Source organism: Globicephala melas, chromosome 3 (assembly GCF_963455315.2).
Source record: "Globicephala melas chromosome 3, mGloMel1.2, whole genome shotgun sequence".
Classification (NCBI taxonomy): Eukaryota; Metazoa; Chordata; class Mammalia; order Artiodactyla; family Delphinidae; genus Globicephala; species Globicephala melas.
The window spans coordinates 35,610,684-35,627,401 of NC_083316.1; the positions used below are offsets into that span (position 1 = coordinate 35,610,684).

The 16,718-nt window shown below is 41.7% G+C and overlaps 1 protein-coding gene across 2 annotated transcripts in view; it reads left to right on the forward strand.

Annotated features, from left to right (window-relative positions):
* The first annotated feature begins 8,334 nt into the window (after positions 1 to 8,334).
* Positions 8,335 to 16,718, forward strand: part of NIM1K (NIM1 serine/threonine protein kinase) — a 72,893-nt gene continuing 64,509 nt past the window's right edge. The window contains exon 1 of one of the 2 annotated variants that reach the window (XM_030882003.2): positions 8,335 to 8,473. The gene's annotated coding sequence lies outside the window, so the exon portion shown is untranslated. Of the gene's footprint in view, positions 8,474 to 8,910; positions 9,053 to 16,718 lie in introns of those variants that run through there. The other variant, XM_060295751.1, reaches the window with a different exon arrangement.

Sequence of the window (16,718 nt, forward strand, 5' to 3'; positions counted from 1 at the left end):
TGGGAGATATTTACATTTTTAAAGTAAACTTTAAAATTATGTGTTCATGACTCTTTTTTCACCTTACCAGTGTGGAAGTTGGTTCGTGGTCAGAGATGTCTTCTCATCTGTATTAACATGACTGATAACACGAATTGAGATATAAAATTCTCAGTACACATCTCCAGTCCCCAAAAATCAGTTCAAAAGAAAGGAAGGAGGAAGAGGTTGATATTTGCTCTTCTGTATGGTGGAGCACAATAGCCAATGGGATTTTAGTACAGCCTATTTTAAAAATACTTTCTCCACTTACTAGTGTGTTAAATTTAAAAGATCAATTCAACATGACTTTTAGTAATGCTGATGTTAAATGGTATCACATTTATGAAATTACTGAAGAGGATGGCTTCACACAACTGGAGAAGTCATGGATTTAAAGATAATAGGAATTAGAAGGTGGTTTTTATTTTAGGATCAAAGTGTATGAACATTTCCAAGTCTGTTCTCTTTGGCAGTTGGGTATCTGCTACAAAGCTTATATTTTTATTTATATATATATATTTTTTTTCTTTTTTTGAAGTCAGAAAATACTAATGATAGAATTATATCATATTGAATTTTTCAGTTTGCCTTAAGATGTCCACGTTCCTGAGTTAGTTGTAGTTTAAAGAAATGTTTACATTCCTGACAACAGTGGTCTCAAGTATATAAATTATTAGTTAGCATCTAGTGAATTTTGAATGCTGAAAATAGCTCATGCTGTGCCCTTAAGCCAAGGTATGAAACAAGGTTTACTTTTAAACATAATCTTTCTAGAGCCCTGACCACAAGGTAGAGATCAGGGACAAAGGCACAGAAAAGCATTAAAATTATCATTTGAGTTTTTAGATTTGGCAAGGCCTTTCAGAACAGGTTTGAGGGACAGGTATAGTTCATTTTACTTTTCCCAAAAGTGAAGGCTGTATCAGCGTGCTCCAAATGCCAGTAAATGTGATTGCAGAAGAGAGAAAGCTACTCACTGGTGGTAAACCTTAGGTTGACTAGGACTTGGCAGTTCATAAAGCATTTTACAGTAACAGCTATTAAAAACCATGATGTATATTGTACTGAACTGGGTATTTTGTTCCTCTCACTTTACTCCTACTGGAGTTTTTAGCTAGGTCTACAGTGTGACACCTGGGCAGTAGTGCCAGACATTGGTCATCATAGGAATCCCAAGAGCACTGGAGAACGATAGGAGAGCCTCTTCTATCTCCCCTACTCCACTGTTCAACAGCAGTTCTTTGATTATCTGACACCAACTGGGTTTCCTTCAATTCTGACAGTACCAAGAGTTAACGTAGATTCCAGAAATTAGAAGTACCACAAGATTGCCCCCACTTCAGACACCAGCCGACAATAGAGTCCCCAGGGTACCCACACTTCTGCCTGGCCAACTACAAATTAGGTGTTCCCACCCCTTCCCAGGTTCAATAATGTGCTAGAATGACCCAGAATTCAGGAAAGCACTGTACTTAGGAGTGTGGTTTTGTTATAAAGGATACAAACCAGGAACAGATGGGAGGAAGGACATGCATAGGGCAAAGTGGGGGGAGAAGTGTACAGCACTTCCCTGTCCTGTCCTGGTGCTGCACCCTCCCAGCACATGGGTGTGTTTACCCAGATGCTCCTTTAACATTGTTTACTTAAGTTTCATTACCTAGACATGATTAAGTTATTGGCCATTGATTATTGAACTCTCCCCAGCCCCTCCTACTTCCCTGGAGATCTTGGGGGTGAGGCTGATAGTTCTAGCCCTCTGATTCATATGGTTGATTCCTCTGGTGACCAGAGCCTAAAGTCACCTCATTACATAAACTCAGGTATGGGCTTGTTAGGAATAACAAAAGACGTAACTCAGGAAATTGCCAGGGTTCTAGGAGCTTAGTGCCAGGAACCAGGGACAAAGACTGAATACATACTTTTTTATTATACCGTATGTATCATCTGAGATTCAAAGGAAAACTAACTGAACCCTCATGTCAATACATTTAAAATCTAGAAATCTTTTGGATATGTACAAAAACAGAAGGATCTTACAGTCTTACCATTTAAAAAGGCTGCCATCCTCATCCTACTATTGAAAGTAGAAATATTTTCATGGAAAGGTAAGTGCTTCTCCAACTACATTCAGTTTTGAAGTAATATTTCAAGATTAAAGAAGTCCATGAGAGTCTTCTAATTACCCACTTTATACTTTGAATAAGCAAACAGTATTGACTGAGGCCTAGATGTAGATAAAGTGTCAACCAGTAAATCAAGTGGATTTTAATGCACATCTTCAACATGGGTTGATTGTTCTAAACGAACAAATGAACAATTAAAGACCAAACAAATGGTCTTTAAAGTGTTCACATGGAAACAGTTTTATAACTGTCATGTAAAATTACAAGTAAATGACCTCTTAAAAGTTTAGCCTGATTTTGTTGGAGGTAACGTAATAGCTTTGAATTTATTAACACTAACCACTGTGTTTGTTATATCAGGAGAGAGAAACCTAAGCTGAATGTTTTTCATGTGTAATGTGCTGAGCTGTGCCATGGCTCTTAAAGAATTTGTCATAAAGGATTCAAGTGAGAAGCAGAAGGAATTAAAACTATCACCACCAATTACTGAGATCCATTATATTTGGAGGCCTAGAAGTGTATTGCTTTAAAACCATAAATGTAGAGGCTGTCATTACCATAAATGTATGCTGAATTTACAGAATATCTTAAAACTACTACATGTTCTATAAATGTTACTTCATTAATTCTGTTGACATGGTACGTAGGAAGGCAGCATGTGAATTCATAATTTTTTTCTCCTCAACTTTCCCACAACCTAATACGACACTAAATATGACACATACAACTGAAGTGATGCCCACCTTGATATTTGTACCAAAATACCGCCTAGGAGAGAAAAATCTTGTAACAATAGCGTCACTTATGAATCACTTATTATACGCCAAGCACTTTACATTTAATCATCTCAACGACCTCATGAGGTAATTAACATTATTAGCTATCATTTTACAAATAGAGGAAACTAAGAGGGGGAGATGAGGAATAGCTGGTAGAAAGTGGAGCCAATATTTGAAACCAGGGAGTTAGACTCCACAGACTACACCCTTGATCACTAAAATACAGTTACCTCTGTATGAGATCTGTTTGTGGCTGACGATATTGGATTGCACAGAGCATAAGTTAAACACCCATTTTCCTTTTGTAATTTACATCAGCCCTTGATGGGGTTGGGGTGGGGGAACAGGAGATGGGAAAAGGTGGCAAAACACATGGAGCAAATTGCCTTTTGGTAGCTCCTTGCCAGTCTCCTTGCCTTGAGACCACACCATCTAGGCAATGGTTCTGCAACAACAGCGTGCATCAGCATTTTGTTAAAACGCACAATTCGATTGGTCTGGGTAAGGACCCAAGAATTTGCATTCCTAACCTTCCCAGGTAATACACTGGGTTTAGTCCTGGAACCACACCTGGAGAATGGCTGACACAGAGTACTTAAAGGAAGCACAAATGACTAGCCAGTGGCACTAACTTGTTTTGAGGGTCTCTTCTTTTTTTGTAGCGTAGTCAGGTGCTACTCAAAATATCTTGTTACTTGTTGTTCATGTTTACTATTCACGTAATGGACTGGACTAAGACAACAGTCTTGGATTTTTTTGTTTCAAGAGCGTTCTACGTATTCTCAGTAATGAATTGCCTTTATAATGTTTCTGAAATGAAAATGCCACAAAGACATGAAATGTTAGAGAATAAGAAATTAGAAACTGGAAAATCACAATAATTGAATAATTTTGCTTCCACTGGGTAACTCAAATATACTTTAGAGACAAAACAATAGCTAATTATCTGCTGAGGAGCAAATGTCAATGTATGAATTCACCTAAGAAGAGCTAGATCATTAACTGGTTGGGAGTTTGGTAGACCACCCATATTAGAGCAGTAACTGTGTCCTCTGAAATAATAGTTATCAATTAGATACAGCTATGAAACACTATGGAGGGAATAATAGGGGTTCAGAACCCTAGTCCAGTTGAAATGGTGCTTATGAAAAACTAAAGACAAAAATCAAACAAAAGTAACTATTTGATTCTTACAACTTTTCATGAGATAATTTCACTACAGGATCAATGGGCCCAAAGCCTTCATCTGTTCACTGTCCAACTGTAAATAATACCCAAGTGCTGATTATAAGAAAATATCACACTTATTGCTATACTTGGCTACATAGTCAAAATTTTGGAGTATAGTTGCTACTATAGGGAATCTCAGCAACTCAAATTTTTTAATGAAAATTACTTTTATAATGAAAACTTTTTATATGAAAATATCTCAAGATCACAATTAGGGGTTTTTTCTCTCCCCCCTCCCTCCCACCTCTCTCTCTTTTCTCTGTTGTACTTTACCTTTAGAAAGAAAGCTCAATATTGAACATTAATGACTAAATGATGAGGCAGGGAAGTCTAAAGTGAATTAAAGTATGCAGTATATCAATAGAATGTAAGCTGACCGGCAGAAGGAGTAGTGGCAGCTCACTCAGCTGCTGAAATTTACAACCTTTTTTTCTACTTTGTTGTTGTTGTTAACTTATACTTGCTCAAGTAGAAGATTCACCTATATTAGAAAAATAAGTTAAAAACTACTCCAAGACCCATTAATCAGAAATAACTATTGTTAACATTACATGAATATCTGTCCATATACATATGCACAAGAGAGAGAGAACTTTTAAAAACAGAATTGCCCTGCTAGTCTTAATTCTTTTGGTTTAATTTTGCTCGAATATAACAGAAATAAGAAGGGAAGCAGGATACATGGATAAACCTCAGATAAATGTTTCTTTACTACTAGTCCTTTAAAGGTTCCTATAAAATTAAGGAAAAAGGGATTTTAATAAATACTAATTGTCAGTGATTCAATTTGATTATATTTGCATTGTCAAGGCTTATAAAGTCAGTGTGCAGATTAAACAGCTGATTAATTACAGCACAGAGAGAATTTGTGAAATAGAAGACAGAGCTGAAGAAATTACCCAGAATCTGAAAGAAGGTAAAAATCTGGAAAATATGAAAAAAGGCATGAGCTAGAATGAGGGGGTCTGACACACATAATGTTCAACTGGAAAACCTGAAAGGAAGATAAACATGGGACAGGGATCATATTCAAAGAGATATTGTCTGAGAATGTTTCTGAAGTGTCTGTAAGACATGAAGTCTCAGACTCGGGTAGCACACAGAACCTTAACAGCATAAATAAAACAAATTTTCCTGGAACAGGATATACCTTTTGAGTTACAGGTTCAACTCTACAGCAATACGCAGTCTTAGAAAACTTTTGCTCTGTGTCGGCTCCCAAGATATGTCAAATATGCCTACCAGGAGAGAGGAAGGAGAGTGGAGGTAGGAAAACCCCATGAATAGCCCAGGTTCCCATTCAACAGGGATGCTATGTATCAGGTAACTTAATGACCAGAAAATAAGAGTAGAATGTCCCTATATGCCCTAGAACAGCACTAAAGGTGGAAAGGTCCCTCAAAACCTGAAATAAAAATAATAGCTACCATTTATTAGGCATTTATTAGACATTTGGGCCCCAGCTACTTAGAGACTGTGATGAAAGGAGTAGACAGATACATTGTCAGTGGGGGGTCCTCCTGACTACCACCTGAGCCCATGGACTCCAGATTAAGAAAACCTAGTTTACTGTTTTCCAGAAACGTTGTCTCAATTCTCACAACTCCCAGATTACAGGTGAGGAAACAGACTAGAAGGTGCTTGAAACCAGAGTGTCATATAAGTAGTAAGTAACAGCTACGAGTCAAGGTGTAGCTTTATGACTCAAGAATCTAAACTTTTAGCCACTGTCAATGTTACTCAAAGTATAGAACAAGGACCTCCTGCATTAGAGTCAGTTGTTCCTAAGAATGTTTTTGACTTCTTTTCCGCTAACACAAGGGAGCAGGGTTTAGCAAACTAAATTTTAATGAGCTCTGCAATAACATGAAACTGTCTATACTGTCTTTACAGGTCTTACAGTTTCATCAATTCTTTTGGAAAATAATATTTTTCTGACATTAAAATTTTTCTCTGACATATACACCCATTGTAGAAAATGCAAACAACACTGGAAAGTATTAAGATCGTTTAAATCACCTGAGATTCTGCCACATAACCAAAAACATTTCCAATGTCCGGTGTAGTTCCTTCTAGTTATATATATCACAGATTTCTGTCATTCTGTTTTGCAACTTTTGCTTTCACTTAACATGTTGAAAATATTTCCCCATACTATTCAAAACAAGACATCTTAACCTCTATATATTACTGTTACATTGTAATCAACCTATTGTTGAATGGCCCTTTCTAGGAGAAAAACAACACGTTTTTCAAATGAAGGGAATTGAACCATGAGGTCAGCCCTGTATGGCTGGGTATCCCGGGACTCCCAAGGGAAGGGAAGGCATGAAGGAAGGGTTTATGATTTGAAAGGGAGCAGGCCCTAGCAGCATGTCTGCAAGAGAAATTGGGGTATAGGGGGCTCCTGGAATGGAGTCTGGCCAATGGACTTTAAGAGAAGTGGTTTCTGATGCTGAGTTTTAAGTTTTCCTTTTCTATGATAGCCTAAAGTTTTCAGTAACCTCTTAATTCTCTAGAATCGAGCATCGGCTTCGCCCTCTGGTGCTGTATGGGTCCGTATATGGTGGGAGGGCCTATGACAGAGTACATGTCAGGTTGGGAGTTTGAGGCTCTTGGTATCTAGGCAGTTTCTTTATGAAATCCTGCTCTGTGTATTGTCATGTTGTAGGATTCAAGGAGTATTTTATATTTTAAAAATATGCAATGATTTATCCTGTATTTTATTGTTTTAGAGAGACTGACGGCATGTATTAAGATTACTCCTTTTAAAAAAAGTCCTTTTGTCTTTTGAGGAGAAGTCCTCCCTTTAAAGTCACACTTTTCTCACAGAGAACCTTTATCCTACACAGGTAGATGACCACTCTTACAAAACAAGGAAGCAATTATTCTAGGTTCTCTTGGTTTTCCTGCCAATCTCAATGGTCAGTCTGTGGAGCTGTCCAAGGTTTTATTTCTTGTCTTTCCTGTTCTGGCCCCTTTAATCATCATACAAAGAGGCAGCAGAGGGTAGTAAGGAAGAGCTGCAGACTCGTGTGACCTTGAGCAAGTCAAATAACGTTTCTGGGCCTCAGTTTCCTCATCTATCAAAACAGGGATGGTAATAAGAGCACCTAACTAAAAAGGTTATTGTGAGGATTTAATCGGTTACTCTTTGTGAAAGTGTCACAGTTCCTGGCAAGTAGTGAAAAAAGGAATCTTTGGATACCCTAATTTCTACCATAAAAGGGTTTTAAACTTAGGTTATTTTTCTCCTCAGCTCTTTCGATTTTGTAAATACACCCTGGTAATCATGAATTGAGGATGCCGCAACAGGAGGAGGAGGAAAGAGTGTTCACTGAGCTGCGACTTAGGGCTCCTAATCATGGCTCTGCCATTAACTAGCTGTGTGGCCCTTGTTAAGTTAATTGACCTCTCCGACTTGGATTTCCTCCTCTGTAAAATGAAGGACTTGAACTTCAATAAATCAACTCTATGCTTCAGTATTCGGTGAATCGCATTCCCTCCTTGTTTGTAGACTGGAAAAATATTTGGCACCTATCATTAGCCAGAGAGTCATAGCTGCGGAGTACACAGGAAGTTAGGGGTCCACTGCCTAAGTGGCACCAAAGGAACAAGGCCTAATATATGCAAGGACTCCACGCTGAGGGTGGCATTAGCGCTTATTTCTGCAGAGCCTAAACCCTGCCAGACTCACCTGAAGGAGCCGTCACTCTGGTTTGCTAGAAAACCCCGTTCTGTTAGGAAGATTACTGGGTCGCTGTCTCCCAAGGACACGGAAACCTTTTTTATCCAGAGGCTGGAGCGGCTCAGTACGAAGCGTGAGTTGGGAGCTGTGTCAACCCTCTTTCGGCTGTGTGGCCACTTCGCATCCGTGCTCTAGGAGGCGTCCTCTCTGCGGCAGGGCCAAACCCCCTCCTCGAGTGTCTGCGACGGGTGTCCCCGCGCCGCGCGCCCCACTCCCTCCAGCCCCTCCCGCCTGGCTGCCATAGAAACCGACCTACGAAGTCCAGGCCCGCGTCCCGGTACCCCGCGGGCCTCCCCTTCCCCGCCTCCGCCGGGCCAGCCCCCCGCTCCGGATTGGTCCTTCGGGAAACGCTGCGGGGCGACTGGGTCCCCTCGGAGGAGCCCGGGCCGGGCCGGTGGGCGGGGTTTGCCGCGGCCGCCGTCCGTCAGGTCGGCCACCCCTGACAGCTCCGGGAGCCTACAGCGCGGCCGCGGCGCCCCGACACACACGCACCGCCCGCGCCCGCGCCAACCACCGGGAGCGCCTGGCCGGGCGCCGCGCAGCCGACTCCGCGAGAGGAGCTCGCCACCAAGGTAAGCGAGGGCTGCGGGGCTCGCAGCCAGCACCCCACCCGGCAGCCCCTTCCTCCGCCAGGCTGCCGACCTGGGTGCTGAGGAGGGACGCCTCTCCTCCCCGTGACCCGAGGGGAAAGAAAGACACAACTCCTGGCGGGGGTGGGCGACTTGGGGTTAGGAGAAGGTTAGGTGCTTTTTAGGGGCTCCCCCTCCCAGGCCCAGCGCTCCTGGGAGGAAAGCGCGTTGGAGGCGGAGACCGGGGTGTGCCGGCGCATGGGGCCCGTGCCCGGGGGCGTGCGCCCGGGGTGCGTGTGCGCCTGTGTCCCGGAGTCCCGGCTTGGTGCGGGCACCCGTGTCTGGGGGCGCGCCCTGAGCCTCGCCCCGCGCACACCAGCTGCGCGCCACCAGCGCTCCCGGGCGCAAGCCCAGAGCTCGAGAGTTTGTATCGAGGGCCGGGGACCTGCGTGACCCCGGCTGGCAGTGGGCAGTGGAGGGAACTGACAGTGAACGGCTGTGGCCCAGAGGAAGGAACCCTCCACCACCACCCACGCCACGACGCGCCCTAAAGAAAAACGCTCCTTTTGGAAGACTGTACAAGTAAGGAAGAACCTGTCTCCTCTTCCCTGAGGTCCCTTCAGGAATATTAGGAGCTCGAGGATTGGGCGATGCGACCCGGAGAGGATCGCAACAGGGTCTTTAAAATGCCGTCTCCGATCAGCTTTGTGTGCCTCACACAATACCAGAGCGGATGGAGAGGTCCAGGCAACAGATAAAGGTGCTCCTAGCCCTAATAAGGGTAGCGGAGGTTCAGCCCTCTGCACTTTTTTTCTTCCTTTCTCTCTCTCCCTCCTCCGCCGTCCCTCCCGGCCTGTCTCCTCAACCCCTCCCCGTTTTCGTCCTCCCGACTTTATTAGACAAGAGGGCTCTCTGTTAGACCCACCCTCCCCCACCCCATTCCTCACCCCGTTTCAAACCGAGAGCGAAGGAACCACATTCTAAGCTCTCACCCGTGCAATTTCAGACAAGTTTGGAAGTTAAACAAATCGCCTTTGCACTCGAGGCCGCGGGAATCCAAAAGGGAAACAAACAAAACCAGACCGAAAAATCGATTCCAAGTTAAGTCAAGATTGCAAAGGGGAATCTAAAACGAGTATTTGTTCATGGCGATAGGATTTTTTAATGTTTGAAAAATATGTATCACTCAAGTTTGCATCATCAGTATTCAATTTGATTCACAGAAGAGCTTCAAAAGATGGTTTCTGTTAGTGTTGCAAAAGCACTTCTAATTTTGGTTGCCATGGTAACTGAAGAAGTCGCCCGGCACTGTTGAGAGGCTGCCTGGCTGGATCCAGGAACTGTTCTTGAGGAGATCTCCCCACGTCGCCTCATGTTACCATGGTAATAATAATCGAGCCTGTAAGATACTTGTTTTTTTAAAGTACTAAAAGCCCAAGGCATGTCGTTGTTGTTTAATTTTACCTTTTCAGAGTGTGCAATTTGTGAAACAGATCTTCCCTCTCAGACAACTGAGAGTAAACACTGCCCTCCAGCCAATCAGTCCCGCTGGCCCAGCTCCCTTCCCACAGCTCTCTGCACTAAGGACGGAGGCCGAGGAGAGTGTTTGATGCTAAAGGAATCCTGGCCTGTGACCAGATCTCTCTCCCCATTAAGCGTTAAATTTGGAATCCTAATTAGCTTTCTAATTAGAAGAGGGGGGAATGTGAGTGGGAGGCCCAGAAAGAGGCTAATAGGGAAAAAGCTAAGTCCAGCTCTCCACGGACTGGTGTTTTGTGTGCTGTTGAATTGCCTAGTAAAGTCCTGGTAGGTTTATTTTTGGCTTGACCACTGTTAAGTGGTAAGCCTGTAAAAACCTTCAGAGAGGCCTCATTCTGTGCTAGGAAAAAAATGTGGATTGATATTTAGTTTGAGGTGTGTGCTTTTTTTCTAATAACACTGCATTTAAAATAAAGACAGTTTTGTGTGAAATCTCAATTTCCCAGTAATAACTACAGATAGGCCATAGAGCCCTTTATGCTCTTGGTTTGGCCTTAGGTTTTCAGTTAAAAAGGCTTAATTTGGGCGGAGCAATGGTCCCATTCAAATACTTTTATTAGTAAGTGTTGATGTCCATAGGACCATAATATTTTACACATTCACAATTCCTGAGCATTGAATCCTATAAATTAAATTTACATATTGATAGCATATGACTGGGAAATTTGAAAGCCCCTAGACTTACAGTTAAAAAAAAAAAAAAAGAATTTGTCCTAGTAGGTTAATGTTTTCAGCCAAGTATCTAGTTCCATTTTAAGAAACTTAAAAATTAAAATATAATGTAAAATCCAACTGCATTCTTTGAATCTCATTACAGTATTTCTCTAGGGACTAAAGAGCCTTAATTCATTGGCTGATTTTCTTTCAGTTGTTGAAAGGACAAACTGTTTATAAAATTAGTCTCGTTCTATGGTTGTCACTTCCTATGGTCATTCTAGAAAAAGTTCTCTAGAATTGAAGTTATAAATTTCAAGAAAAGAAGAAAATGTTCAGATTTCTTATGAAGACAATAGTCTACAATTTGAATTAATCAGATCACAGTTCTTAAATTACTTTTTTCTCAAGAACTTCAAAAATAGCTCAACCATTATCATACAGTATACTGGGGAATATTAACCAGTTTTATGGATGGGCAAGTTGTGTTCTAAAGACTCAAGTCATCTCAGCTAACTACTTGGAAAATTAAGAGATGAAAACTAAAATCACCTGGCATGTCTATGAACATGAGTATCAGGTAGGACTTAGAGAAAATCTAGGTGAGAAGAGAGACAAGGTAGAGTGGCAGGAAGAATTTAAGATTATGAGAAAAATAAAACAGTAGGGAAAAAGTCTTAAGTGAGAAGAAAACTCACAGATTAAAGGAAAGGAAGTAAAAAGAAAAAATTGAGTGTAAAGAGAGTTGCACAGAAAAACAAAAACAAAAGAAAAACAAGTTGGAGAATAGGAAGCTAAAAAGAACTCTACTCTTCATCTTCCATGGAGAACAGAGAATCTGATGCTTTTCCAGAAAGCCCCCACTATCCTATTTAGCAAAATCCTCCAACTTAGAGGATCTCTGGGAGGCCTGAGTGGTGGACCAAAAATCTCTCTGGGTCACCGCTTCCTCAGTAGTATGGGCTGAGGCAGCCTTCCCATCTGCTCACTAGACCTCCTTCTTCCCAATCCTTAAGCCACTAAGAAAGCTTTCTACATTTACACTTGTTGGGATCATTTAGTTGGGATAATTTGTAGACACACTTGATTATGTAATTGCAATTATTAACCTTTAAATTGCAGGTTTCACTTTTAAAAATCGCTTAAATTGTTATCAAAGTAAGGCATTCATCTAATTTTGTGAATTAGAGCATGTGAAAAGATTCTAACAAAACAACAGTCCCCCTCCTTGGGAGACTCTGCTCTTGGCTGTTTGATCACATACCTCCCCATTTCCAAATAATTCACTTATGTGACTGGTCCTTGAGTTACCAGTTTTAGACAGAATCTATGTACTTTCTCTTATTATAGGGGAACATATAGCTCTCTTACTCCACCCGTCCAACTTCCCCTTCCTCCATTTCTGCAACATAGTTGGTGGAAGAAAATCAGCCAGAGCACCATTAGTATAACCCTTTATTTACAAATACCAGGCAGGGGAGAGCTCCATAGAGCATCAGGCTTAGGGAAGGAGGACTAAATGTTTCCTAGGACTTTAGCCAGAGCAGCCAAAGTTCTGCTAACTTCAGAAATAGTTGGTCAAGGATAGAAAAGGGAGAAATGGCTCTTTCGGATTAGTAGCCATTATTTGAGTAATTTGGATTTTATACAGGGGAATGGGGAGGAAGATTCAGGGGCTAATGTCTTGTGCTAGGACAGTGAGGAGGAAGAGTGCAGGAGACAAGGACTTGCACACCTCTCCGTGGAAAATCCTGCCCTATCGTGCTTCTCACAAGTGGCATCGCAATGTTAATTAAATCAACATTGTGTTTGCATTGCTATGACTGTGTGATTATTGTTCACTGCAGGGCCAAATCGCGAACTATGGTTGTATTTCTTTCTCTCTACAACTATTTTGAGGAAAATAGTTTTTCATTTCTTTACTTTTTAGAACCTATCGCCAGTTCTTCTAGAGGCTCTTTAAAATGCCTCTCCTGGGTATTTTCCACACAATGAAATGCATCGGCCAATTGCCTTCTTTCTGGGACCCACTCCAGCCCTCCAAAATGGACCCCTCAGTTCTCCAGTCTGAACCAGTTTTCTGATGGCCCTGACACCCACTGGCATTCCAAGATTTCTCTTTACCTTCCTTCTGTGCTGATTCCCTGTTCCCCCTGTTCTCTTGTTTTCTTCTTTCTTGGTTTATGCTTTCATTTTATGGGGCATCCATTTTGCTAGCTTCTTAAGAAAGGGTACAGGAAGTAAATTTGGGGGACCTTGCATGTCTGGAAAAGTCTATTTCACTCTCACACTTAATTGATGGTTTGCCTAGGTCTAGGATTCTAGACTGGCTATTCATTCCTGCGAATTTCCAAAGATTGGTTTATTGTTTTCCAGCTTCCAGTGTTTCTGAAAGTTCATTGCCATTCTGATGCTTGATTCTTGGCGTGAAATCTGTTTTTTCTCTTTGGAACCTTGTAGGACTCTCTCACTGTTTTATGAAATTTCAGTAAGTATGGATTCACTTTCTATGGATTATGTTCAGATACTTGGTAGAGCCGGGAAACTCATGTCCTGCAATTATGGGGAATTACTAATGTAGGCATACTTGGGAAATTATTCCATTTTATTGGTTTCTTTTCCTTGTCATGTATTGATTATTGTTAATTGTATCAACTCAGGATTTTTAGCTTTGAATAAATTGGGTGCTGCCCTTTGGAATCATGTATGCTGCCAGACCAGTTTCTCTTTTCTCACCACTTTTGGTCTTTTAAAAACCGATCTCTACTCTCATTCATATAGTACCATATCCTTAGCTCTACTAATAGTTTTGGTACTCTTTGGGCATCTGCGTTACAGTACATATTGGTTGGAAGATGTTAATCTAAGCACAAAGACAGCAAATTTGCTACAGACTAATCAATGACGTGAAGGCCAAGCCTAAAATGATGGTGCAGGTTTCATGACCTTTCATGTCAACTATTGGTAACCTGCAGAGTAAAATATCTCTCTAGAATATAGACTTGTTCACCTTCACATTTTACAGTGGAGGAAACCAATCCTGAGATGTTAAGTGTGGAGTCATTTCTCCTGACTCCTTTCTAAACCATTATTCTTTCACCTTGTCTCCTCTCTCTGCTTGGCTACCTTGTCTTATATTTCTTTTTCTTTTCATTTCTTAATCTTCTTTTCTTTAGTATAAAGAAATAAAGAAATATTATAGTTCTTTACTGTAAGACATATTATATTCATACATAAAGTATATATTCTAAAATAGTACATATTCCAGAGGCAGCAAGAAGTAAGGGTTGGACTTCCCTGGTGGCGCAGTGGTTGAGGGTCCACCTGCCGATGCAGGGGACACGGGTTCGTGCCCCAGCCCGGGAGGATCCCACATGCCGTGGAGCAGCTGGGCCTGTGAGCCATGGCTGCTGGACCTGCGCTTCCGGAGCCTGTGCTCCGTGTCAGGGGAGGCCACAACGGTGAGAGGCCCGCGTACCGCAAAAAAAAAAAAAAAAAAAAAAAAAGAAGTGGGGGTTAAGTCTAATTCTGGAATAGCTTGCTGAGTTTGAATCCTGGCTCTGTGACTCACCTACAGTGTGACCTCGGGCACATTATTTTACCTCTTTGTACCTCAATTTTGGGGGCCTATAATAATGGTACCTACCTTCTAGGATAATTGCGAGAATTAAATGAGTTGATTCATGTAAAGCTCTTAGAACGGTGCCTGGCATACAATAAATATCAATGTCACTAGTATTCTTGTCAGAAGTACAGAAACAAATGTTAAAATGAAAGAAATAATTATCTTTAATTCTGTCTCTACTACCATCTATAATCCCAACTAGAGAGATGGCCATGGTTAACATTCCAAGGGTTGTTTCTTGGTAGTTGAAAAAAAAAAAAAAAAAGGCATATTGTACATACAGTTTTAATGTTGCTTTTTCCACTTGTCTTTATAGTCTAAGCTTGACTGTTCAATATTCTTCTGTGTGGTGTATTTGCTTCCTGTATTGGCCCTAACACAGAGCCTTGCAAATTAGGTTCTTCATAAGTACTAACTGACTGGGAAGCCAGCTCTTCCTCCTGGACCCTTTGGGTTTGGAACAGGTGTAAAGAGGTCTTCCTGTCATGAATTCGAGAAGACTCAGTTACCTTTAAGACAGGTCTTATCTTTCGCTAGACATTGAAAGCATTCTGGCATCTGAAGAATCTGGAGATGGCATCTGAAAAGTGTGGATCAGAACAAAATGAAGGGATACTCACATGAAAAGATGATGGAGGAGGAGAGGGAGGGCTGGGTGACAACCAGAATGGAAGTGGTGGGGTGGGACTCAGTGGGACCATTAAGCATGGAGGTGTGGGTCTCCCCACCCGCACGGCAGAGACCACATGGAATGTGGATCTGATATTTTGATTTTTTCCTTGGAACCTCAGCAATTAAGTGAGGCTGGGAAGCCAGTGAAAAGGCTTCTGTGTGCAGACACATCCTGAAAGCTGAGGCTGCTTTGATCTCCTGGGAGATCCGACGTGATCTTCCCCAGTGCATGACAGTCACCAGTCTGCTTCACTCACACAGGACCTATGTAGCCAGAAGCAGTCGACTTAGCAATGTTTCCAGAGTTCTGGAATTAAGCCTTGAGCAGCCCCAGTGAAGATTCATGCCTCTTGAGAGCACTCCATGTAACACTGAGACAAATTGATGTTAGCGGGTTTGTGTTCTGTCATGTTGCACGTGCTAGAGAATTACTGTCTTCTCGGGAAGCAGAGAAGTTCTTCAGAGGCTTGTGGTCTGGGTGGTGGGTTTTGGATGGAGATATATAGAAGGTGATGTAGAAGGTGAGGAGGAATGCTTCTGTCTTGCCTAAACTCAGGCTTCCTTAAGAGTCACCCTCTCTGTATAGAACATCACATCCATGTGAGAACTAGTCTGTGTAGTTTGGTGACTACTGTCTGCCGAGAAAAGTAAAAAAGATTTAAAACAATAAAACAGGTGACATAGTTAATAGCTATAGGAAACAGGATGCAACATTTCTTTAAAGGTTAGTATATAGCAGTGCTAAGTTAGTATATAGCAGTGCTAAGTAAGTAGACTCTGGGTTTAAAGCTGTTTGTCTCATTGATGGAATGTTCAGTGATAGTTGAAATTTGGTGACTTAAACCTTTTTTGTTCAATGCTAGATTAATTGGTGAAAGTTGCCCATCAGAACAGAGACTAAGATGCAAATACAGACTATTACTCCCATTCTTGGCTAATAAAATACACTCTGATCATATTTAATTATGATTAAATTTTTTTAAAAAACCTTTTAAACTTTTCTGAACTTCTCGTTTAGACAAATACCCTTTGGACCTAATCAACAGCACTAGTTCTTGTAGCAGACAGTGAGGTACAGATTTTCCTACCCTTTACATTGCCTCACATTCAATGGCCATTAAAAAACACAACAACCCCCATTTCACTTTCTGTTTCCCTGACCTACATTTCCTTATCTTAGCACTTGCTTAATCACAGGGGCAAATTCTTTCAGGTTTCATCTCATTCAGGAAGTTTTCCCTGAACATTGACCATACCCCACGTGTTCTCTGGGTGCCCACCCTACCTGTACATATGTCTGGCCCAATGCTTTGAACGTTATATTTAATTTATCTGTTTTAGGTGTCTACCTTGCCCCACTAGCTGATGATTTAATCGTACCTATGTGGCTCTTGGGGAGGACCTCGTACCCACTGGCTTAAAGTAGGCAGGCACTTAAAAATAGTCTGCTGACCTGGATATTTCATCTTGTTATTGGAGGAGTATCCCACAGCCCTAGCTCTGAGGGAGGAAGAGAAACTGGGCTTTCCAGCCCCTACAGCAGAAGAAGGCAAGGAAGGGAGAGTTAATAAAGATGTTGAGTGAGCCAGCCTACGGTGACTGCCACAACATCACTGATTGATAGGGTGACCATGTGTCCCAGTTCATCAGAGAAGGCTCTGGATTACATCTGTTGTCCCAGTGTGATTATTAATAGCACCCCCTTCTACTCTCAAAAGTGTCTTGGTTTGAGTGACAAATTCTGTGTTCACCCTACTT